The sequence below is a fragment of the Crocodylus porosus genome, unplaced genomic scaffold (assembly GCF_001723895.1).
Source record: "Crocodylus porosus isolate Cpor-Errol unplaced genomic scaffold, CroPor_comp1, whole genome shotgun sequence".
In the NCBI taxonomy this organism is placed as follows: domain Eukaryota; kingdom Metazoa; phylum Chordata; order Crocodylia; family Crocodylidae; genus Crocodylus; species Crocodylus porosus.
The window spans coordinates 45,731,987-45,741,694 of record NW_017728949.1 but is presented as its reverse complement, the minus strand read 5'-3'; the positions used below and the strand labels follow the sequence as shown (position 1 = coordinate 45,741,694).

Here is a 9,708-nt window from a genome sequence, read left to right as displayed (position 1 = left end):
GCAGCAGGTCACAGCCAGGCAGCAGCCCCCACTGCCAGATTGCTGCAGTGGGTAAAGGGTGCAGGGAACTCTCAGGGCTGCTTCAGCAGTCCAGCTGGCACAAGGGATAGTGTCCCCAGGTACCAATTGGCTGGGCCCCAAAAGCTCCTGAGAGTGAGTAGCCCTGAGCAACTTGCCAGGACAGCTTTTTATACTGCTGGGGACAGCACTGGTGCTGGCCCCAGGCTCTAGTTCCCCCTGGCTGCAGATCCAGGAAGAGTCAGGCAGGGTTTATTTTGCTCCAAGTGGCACAATTTGCTCCACACTGAAGTTCATGTCTGAGCACGTGTGCTGAGCCAAAAAGCCTTGGCTCAAATTTGCACCGCTTCTATTTGAGCTGCTGCAAGCGCACGTGCCTGCATGTGTGGACACACCCAACATGCCCCAACTTTAAGCATATTAATAGATGTACTGAAGTCACAGTTAGGGAAATTGCTAAAATACCTTGCTGAATCAGGACTATATTTAAGATAAGAATTTGGCAACCTTTGACATTCTCACTTACTAGCTCATCTTCTTATATTGAACATGCAGTTCATTGCTAAATTCATATTTTCTTGCCCAATAAATCATGCATTATTATTACTGCAGCAAACTCATGCCTTAGTGCAACAACAGCATTACTGGAATTACTGTATAAGAACAATATTACTGGAAATAATCTATATGATCTTTTGTCCCCTGGCCAACAGAATTGAAGTGGCACAGCTTCTTATCTAGTCTTGCCTGCATTATGCCTGAGAGGGCTGGAGACCAAAAATCAGTCTCTCATTTGTGATGTTCTTCCCCGCTCTGGATACTGCTAAATTATTCCTGGCAGAGCCAACTTACCTTGAAGCTCAGAAAAATTCTTAAAAACAGTAAAAAGTTTGCCTTGAGAAAACATGATTTCAGGTATTTACAAAAAAAATTCACAGAGAAAACAGTCTGCCTAATTCTATATAGACTTTCCTATCTTCTTCCTGCCCAACTCATATATACATCCCTTGATTTAAAAATACAGAAGCTGAGCAGACTACTGTATTATCAATATGCATCAGATATTTCTAAGACCCAAATATAAGTGTCAAAGATAACTGCATATAATACAAATTTGTTGGGCTAGAACTGTTGCTTCCTTCCTTGGGTTTGAGCAAGTATTTAAATGGAATCACTATTGAATACTTTTCTCAGTCTTACTGACTGTGAGGTATATATATCAGAGCAAAGAGAACGGCATGTGTAAGCTCCCCCACGAAAATAGTGACAGCAGATCACTGACTCCCATATCAAATGACTCTGTGCAATTAACCATGGTGGGAATACTTTTAAGTTTTCATATTGTGTTTAAGATGGAACATTTTCAAGATATTAAAGTTAATAAAAGATTGACTTTTATTAGTTAGTGTTTAGGATTGGGAATCCAGAAAAAAGATGACAAAGCTAATAGGGAAATACAGATCACCTGAGCAAGGGACTAACAATAGCGGGCTGGGGGTGAGAAGGGGAACGAAACTAGGTTACAGAGAGATACAATGTTAGCCAACTAAGCCCAGGGTGGTGGATGGGGGAAAGGGGGAAGGGGAGGGAGGAGGTTCGTGATGCTGAGAGAGAAAGGAGATAGATACACACAAACCCGTTAAAATGGTCCACAATGGTGGAGGAAGCAGTTCAAAGGAAGTGTCTCAGTCCATATAGAGTCTCATCGCAGGGGTCCTCTTCGGGTCCTCTTCCAGACACTACTTTTTCATACACTTCTAAAAGAGTCACTGCTACATGATTTATAGTTTCATGGGGCAGAAGGCTACAAGAATCATGTTATGCCTTCTAACATTTTGATCTTCTAAAAGCCCATAAAGTGTTTAATATTTTTGCATACACTGATGAGCCAATATTTTTATGTCACCATTGTTGCACTCTCTCTGAAAATGTTAAGCAATAGAGCATCCTGTCATGGTTTGTAGAATGTTCAATGCCAAATGGAAAGTTGATAATAGAAATAGAAATTCTGGGACATGTATTGTAGCATGGCAAGCATACAAAAATCCCTATTGTGCTCTGAATATACCTATTTCATAACAATGTTGTGTTGTACGTAGGACTCAGTGGATTCACCCTCAAATCAGAAAGGTTACCTAGAAAATTATTCCTACTAGCCAGCTGTCATAGAAAAGGCCATCAGAACCTGAATGGATAACGGAAAACTTTAATAATGAGATTCTGATAACTTCATGCTGATATGAAAAGTCGCATTTCTAAACACACTCCAAGAGAAACAAAATTCAAACTAGAATTCTGAACAAGGCTTTAATATTTGTTATGCAAACAGTGCTAATATTCTAGATATGAAATTTGACCTAACATACTCTAGGTCCAAGTAATGAAATATTCAAATGCTGTATTCTACCTCCTGCTTAGATCATTTAGATATTAAATAACCTGCCTTCTGATGATAAATGTCTTATTAATACATATCCTTAAAAAAAAGAATAGAATTAAATTAAAATCCCTGTTTGTATCAGGTATTAAATAATTTAGGAAGATGTATTTTCCCTATTGCAATTAGTAGGATCTGATTTCAATCATTCATCCTCATAGTTCTCAAAAAAACTTTTTTTTTTCTTGATAGACTAGACATGCTTAGGAACCTACTGAAATTTCAGAGTTTCCATACTGTTATGACTATGTCCCTGTTATATATTAGTTTTTACAGTAAAGTAAAATAAGGGAGAACATCTGTTACTGCAGGGGAAGCTAATGAAACAGAGCCATGTAACATACTATATAGGTTGCACACACATCCAAAACAAGATGGTGATTTTTATGGCTAGGGACAGCCATTCAAAAAGCCCAAGCCTGAACTGATTCACTGTTTTTAAGTTAGTCCAAGCTGTGCAGTTTAAACTGATTAATAACTGGACAGACATGCTGTGTTAAACCAGGAAATGCAGGCACATGCCTGCAGTGGCTCAAGCCAGAAGCTGGGGGGCACTAGAGCATGCCTGCCAGCCACTGCCAAAGGGGAGGAAAGAGAGATGCCCTCCAAGGCTCTCACCCCTCTCTACTGAAGCAGAGGGGGAATGGCCAGGCACCACCCAGAGCTAGCAGACACAGGGGATGCCAGCATGGGGAAAAAGTCCTTTCTCTGAAGCAAGGTATTAAACACAGCAATTTGCAAAGCATACAACAGGGAACCACCAATAATCTTTGCCTATGTAAAACACAGCATATACAGCTTAGCCTAATTTAAAATGTAAACCAGAACGACAAGAGTTAGTTTTACTAATCCTGAGGGCAAAGTGTCTCCTTACAGCCAGGCATTCAGAAAGGCTTTGTTTACACATTCTGTTTTATAATGTAAATGTAGCTTTCTGCATTCTTTGGTGAAGCTGCCTGCAGCTTCCCTTTACATCTCCAGCATGTGTGATCACTGATGATTGTCAGGTCTTTGCCAAAACTTCCCACCTCTCAGTCTGGTCCTGCAAGTCTTAGCTCCCGGCTCACAGATGCAGAGCTTGGATCTGCACACAGATCTGCTTGCCTCTCTCCCCAGCTCCAGGACATGCAGACAAGCCAAACCACAGAGACTGCAGCCAGAGCCCTGGCGGTTCTGGGGGCAAGAGGACAGAGGGAGCAATTAACTCTGCCCTTGCCTGTTTGCAGACAAGCCATGGAGGTACAGCTGGCAAACAGCAACTGTGGTCCCCAGGGTTTGCCAGTGGAGGGGGGAAGGGGATGGAGGGAGAAATTTGCCTCAGGGGCAATGGCAGCCCAGCGTCTGGCCACACCTGCCCCTGCTCCGCTAGAGAGCAGAGGGGAGGGGTCAGCCCTGCTGTGGAGCAGAGAGCCCTGTCCAGCCCAAGAGCATGCCAGGATGCTGGAAGTCTGGGACAGGCGTTGCATAAACTGTTTTGAGCCAAATCAGTTAAGTCTGATACTACACTGAACCAGGTTTATCTCAAACCAATTTCAGCCATTTTCAGACTGGTTCATGTGCACTGAACATCTGTTCTGTGACAGGTTTAAACCAGTTTCTGATCACTTAAATGGTTTATGTGTAATGTCTGTCCCTAGCTTATGAGATAAGTTAAAACCAGGTGAAACTGCAGAGCTGTGTGATAATTTGTGCCTTTGATAGACCTGGTTGAGAATTTTCCAATAAAACTGGTTTTCATCAAAAACTGCTAATTTGTTGAAATTAAAACCTTCCATGGGCATGTACCAGGTCTGATTAAATATGTGTTAGGAAAGGTATCTCAGGTACAAGATAAAATTTATGTTCAAAACCAAAAAACGATGGAGGGAAGATGGCATACCATACACTCAGTGGTATTCATAGCCATTCCAGGTCATTCTCTCTCCTGCTCAATCTTTTCCTTTTGTATTAAAAAAAGTCCATTGGATCAAGGATTTCTCCCTTTCCTTTTTTCCTGTTTCTTCACAAAAATTCTCAAGTGACCTTTGATTCATTCCTATATTGAACAGGGGGGAAAAATAGAAATTTCCAGCATTTTCAGAGACTGGAAATCCATCTGCACATAACCATCATTACTAAGATTATGTTGAATAGTCCACATGTTGAAACAGTTTTCAAATGCCTATCTTTTGCCTTTTTTGAAAAAATAAGCTAACAAGAAAAATAGAGATCTGAAGAATTTCATTTCAAGTGACCCAAGGATGATAAATACTCGCTCCTTAATGCATTTTGGCTTTAGGTTTGATATTTGGTAAACTTTTTACTTCAGCTATTTATCAAACTCTTTTCCTAATGATATGAAGTATTTGTCATTTTTAGCCTTCTTAGAGATCACAAGTTATTTGATCTAAAAATCATGACATTATGGATAGAAAAGCTATTTTATCTAATTTTCCAATTTCTAAAACTTACTGGTTATAATGTTCTTTTCTCGCAAAAGTCTGTATAGTTACTCCTGGTAAGTAATTCACCTGCCTTTTTTAGAGAAGAGCTGTGGAAAACTGTAACCTTCTTGTAAAGATCCAATATATAATTTCCTGAAATAACTTATGTAGTATATGCAGAATATTTCACAGAGCAGTGCAAGATAAAGGTATTACCGACATTTGATTCCATAGGTGACATACACTGACTTACCTATTTCATGTTTGACATCCTAAACACTTGAACAGACCATGAAAATAAAAGAAAATACTTGAAGTAAGAAGATCTTTCTGGACCAATAGACCAATGTAAAGGCTCAAACATTTCTCATAGGCTATATACATCCTTAACATTACCTTTTAATTGAAAAAGAGGTGGCCTAGCATGATCCACTAATCAACTACAAACTATATACTAAATAAACTAAATAAAAACTATTCATTTTGGTTTTGCAGATCAGTGATCCACAGACCTCAGTTTAGGAATGTCTGATTTAGGGGAAAGATAGCAATATAGGACCTATGATTTTTAAGTTGCCATGACTCCACATAGATCTGATGGAGAATTTGTCTTTGTAAAATTCATGTAAATATACATAGACATACATCATATATATATACAAACATATACAGTAGGGCTGTGCAAAATTTTGGCAACCGTTTCATTTTGGAGTTGTTTTGGCCTGTTTCAGCCCAAAACACCAAATCCAAAATGAAATGGAAGGCTACAAAACATCTCCAAAACAAAACGAGACCATCCAAAATGTTTTGAAAATGTTTTGGATGTTTCAGATGTTTTGGAGCTGGGCTTTCAGGGGAACAAAAACTAAGGAGAGGGAGGAGGAAGAAGGGTGGGAGGACTAGGACTACTTTGATATTGACATTTGTAGCTTGCCAGTGTCTGCAATCTGTCCCTAATGTACCTTCCAATCCCAATACTTTTGGTGGAGGGATGGCAGACTGCTGTCATCCCGCAAACAGATCCAAGGTCTCATGCCCCCTAGGAGGAGTCTGGCACAGCTCTGCAGCCCTCCCAGAGGGCGCAGGCCCCTGGATCTGCATGCAGGTGACAGCATGCTACCACTGCTGGCTGGGGCCAGTGCCAGCACCCAAGTCTGCTTGGCGCAGCCTGCACCAAGCACAGCTGGGGGAGCTGCAGGAGAAGCCCCCATGGCTTCCCTGACTGGCCCCATCCTTCACCCAGCCCAGCCTCTTGGCACTTTAAAAAAAAAAAGGCCTGTGCTCACCAGCTGTATCAGGGCCTATGGGGGCTCTGGGGCCTCCTGGCAGAGCCCTCCCATGGAGGCCCTGCTACCCAGTCTTCTGCCCCCCACACAAACACACAGCCCCAGCAGCCCAGGAGTTTAAAAAAAAGAAAAGAAAAAAAAAGTCCCGCACTCACTGGCTCTGACAGCAGAGATCAGGGCCTCTGAGGGCTCATGGAAGATCCTCCTCATGCAGCTGAGTGATGCTAGGCTCTGCCTGACTCATGGAGCTGCCCCAGCTCCTAGACAGTGCGTGGCCCCCTGCCTAGCCACACTGCACCCGCACCATGGGGCAGCTGCCATGTAGGTGCCAGGTGGGGTGGTGATCCCTGCTGCCCCCCAGTGCCCTGCGCTGTGGCTGGGGGCTCTGCCAAGAGCCCTCAGAGGCCCTGATCATTGCTGCCAGAGCCAGGGAGTGTGGGGCTTCTTTTTTTTTTTTTTTTAAGTGCTGGAGTGCCAGGACCGGGTGGGGAATGGGGGCTTCTCCCTCAGCTCCCCATGCCCAGGGAGAGCCAGGCACAGTCAGAGGAACTGTGTGAGAATCTGCAGCTGCCTAGCTATGCCTTCCTCTCCCCAGCTGATCTGAATCTCCGAAACAGTGTCAAAACTCTGAAACAGATTTGGCTGAATCAAAACGGAACAGTGACCAAAACACTGAAATGAATCACTATCCTCCGAAATGGCTGAAGCTGAAATCAAAATGAGACAGCCATTTCACATAGCCCTAATACACAAATACATATATTTGAAACCTACTTCGCTGCTATCTGTTTACCTCATCTTGGAATTAAATGTCATGCAATGGTGATAGCAGATAGAAAGTATTTTATTTATGTAGAAGCCCACATGGACAAAGATGGTGTCCAGACCTGGGAAAACTTTTCCCATGTAGGCAGATAACTAGACAACAGACCACCTAGTTGGAGACTTAAACATGATGAGACTGATTGGGAGAGTCATAAGATGGAGGTGACTGCAATTTGAGAATAGCAGACATGTCACACCAGTCATTTTGAAGAAAGGGACTGAGAAGACAAGAGCCCCAAACAAACTGAACTAAACTGCTGGGGTGAGAATATAGAGACAGGAAAGGGTGCAGGTGCTTTATATTTTGTTTAGATTTGTATGCATCTTCCGCCATCTGACGTAATTAGTAAATGTTTTAGAAATCATGCTTTCCTAATACATTGCTATTGATTTATCTTCCACAGTGGACAAGGTATGTTTTATTATGAAAGACAAATACCAATACTGGAGGAGTATACCTTAATGCTATGGTGTTTAAGGTTTTGACTTAAAGTCCAGTTTAACCTGTCACTCTTTCCTCAGCACAGTCCATTCTCACTGTAGTAGTTGTCTTCTGGAAAGCTCTGAGGGAAACTTCCCCGCACAACAAAGTACAGTGAATTTTGAAGTGCTACCCTACTTAGGCCCGTGTAAATTGACCATATAGCCTCATTTGAAAGTCATTTTTCACTACAGTGTCCCATGTTCTTTCAGAACTGCCAAAAGTAACAAAGATGCTATCAAAGTTGCTTGCATTCCTCAAAGGAAATGTTAACAGCAATTGTCCAGTGCTTTTAGATTAACTTAATCAGAACATTAGTATCATGTCAGATTTAGGTTGAGGTTTCTTGAAAAAGTTTTGTGCACCAAGAAATGTGTTGTTGAACCACTAACAGCATCAGCTCACTTTTAACATGACTTTTTGTAGGACTATTTTGCAGTACTAAAAGTTATCACCATAAAAGTGTCTCCTTTTTTTATTCTGAAAATAGTCACCTAAACATATGCTTGACCAACATTTCCTCTAGATGAGACACAGCTTTAGCTGCAGACACACTACAAAATGTCTAGAAAAGAGCTATAATCACTATTATTCATGCTATTAATGCTAGCTATTATTAATGCTAGTCATCTATAGACTTCTAGGCATATTTATTCTATTTTTATACAGTACATTTTCCTCATATGGTACTTGTGTTTAGGAATGCAAGTATCAGTTAAAGTCTGCTAGAATTTCAGAACATTTTCTTGTGCCAGGGCACATGTTAGTGTAAGTTATACTGAGAGTGGGACTGTAAGTGTTCATACCTATATTCTAAATCCATCCAATAATGCTAGTGTTCTTAGTAAAGCAGAATGGAAAAATCCCATTTCTAATATAAGTTACAATCTACCTTGATACATTATGAGAACTTGTAAAAATCCAATAGGTACTGAAATTCCAGGCACCTCCTTTTTAAATGTCAGTGATGATTCAAAATTCTGTAACACACTTTTTCATTAGATTTTACCCAAGATGAATCATTACCCTACATAGATCATTACCATGTTCTTCCAAAAATCTGATCTATTTAATTACTGAGGATCTCGGTTTTCCACTTGCCATGGAAAAACATGGCAAAATATGGTTTTTCCTTTTAAAGGCAGAGTTCCAGCCTGCGAGGGGCTGCTTAAAGCTGGGGGAGTAGGATACAGGGTGCACCAAGTGCATGTGCACAGGCCCACATGCATGCAGTAGCCATGCAGCATGGTAGAGAGCAGCTCCTGCAGCTCCTGGCAGGTAAGTCTACGGGAGCAGGGAATAGGTGATGCATGGGGGGGGGGGCATTTGCCCCCCTCCCCCCCTGATTTCTGCACCCACAGTGAGGTGTGTGGCTGCAGCCTGGCCAGACCAGCTCCAAGCAGGAGCTCCTTCCGTGGCGCAGTGGGTTGGACCTGGTGCGGGAGAGAGCACTGTGCCACTATGGCTACCAAGGTGAGGCAGCAGCAGGGACCACAGCTCTGCACTGCTGATGCCACCACTGCACCTCACCTTGGTAGCCATGGTGCCACAGCATTCCCTCCCAGGCTAGGTCCCCACCTGCTGGGCCACAGAAGCAGCTCCTGCCTGGATCTGGTCTGGCCATGCTGAAGCCCATGCCCCACATCCCATGCCTCACTGTGGCCACAGAAATCTGGGGGGGGACACATGGCCCCCGCTGTGTTGCCTATGATCCCCTGCCCTGCCATTTGTTGCCAGTGCCCCTCCTGCCACCACACATCATCTATGCCCACACCCCCTCTTCCCCACATGTCCATCTTGTTCTGCATACTCTCACACCCCCTTCCTCACACACTGGAGGGCTGGGGCCTGGGGGGCGGGCAGTAGGTTGGGAGTGCAGGGCACCAGCAGGGCTAGAGAGGGTGGCGGACTATGGTTCAAGAGTGCAAGTTATCTGCAGGGCTAGGGGCTTGGGGGGCAACAACATGGGCAGTGGCAGGGCACCAGCATATCAGGGCTGCTCAGCACCACAAAGCAGCAGGGGGGGGCAGCCACAGCTGGACCTGCATCCTGGTGAGCTCCAATTTTCTGTGATAAAAAAACAAAATCAAATGCCACAATATGTAAGTATTTAGAATTTATTTTATTGTAATGATTGAGGAACTGTTAGGCTTCCAAATTGCTTTAAATAGTAAATATATCAATAAAACACTGTGTTCCACTAATGCATACACACATATATATATATATATATATATA

General features: G+C 42.8%; 1 protein-coding gene across 2 annotated transcripts in view; it reads left to right on the top strand.

The window, feature by feature from the left end:
- B3GALT1 (beta-1,3-galactosyltransferase 1) overlaps positions 1-9,708 on the top strand; it is a 220,768-nt gene that overhangs the window by 203,170 nt on the left and 7,890 nt on the right. The window lies entirely within an intron of this gene.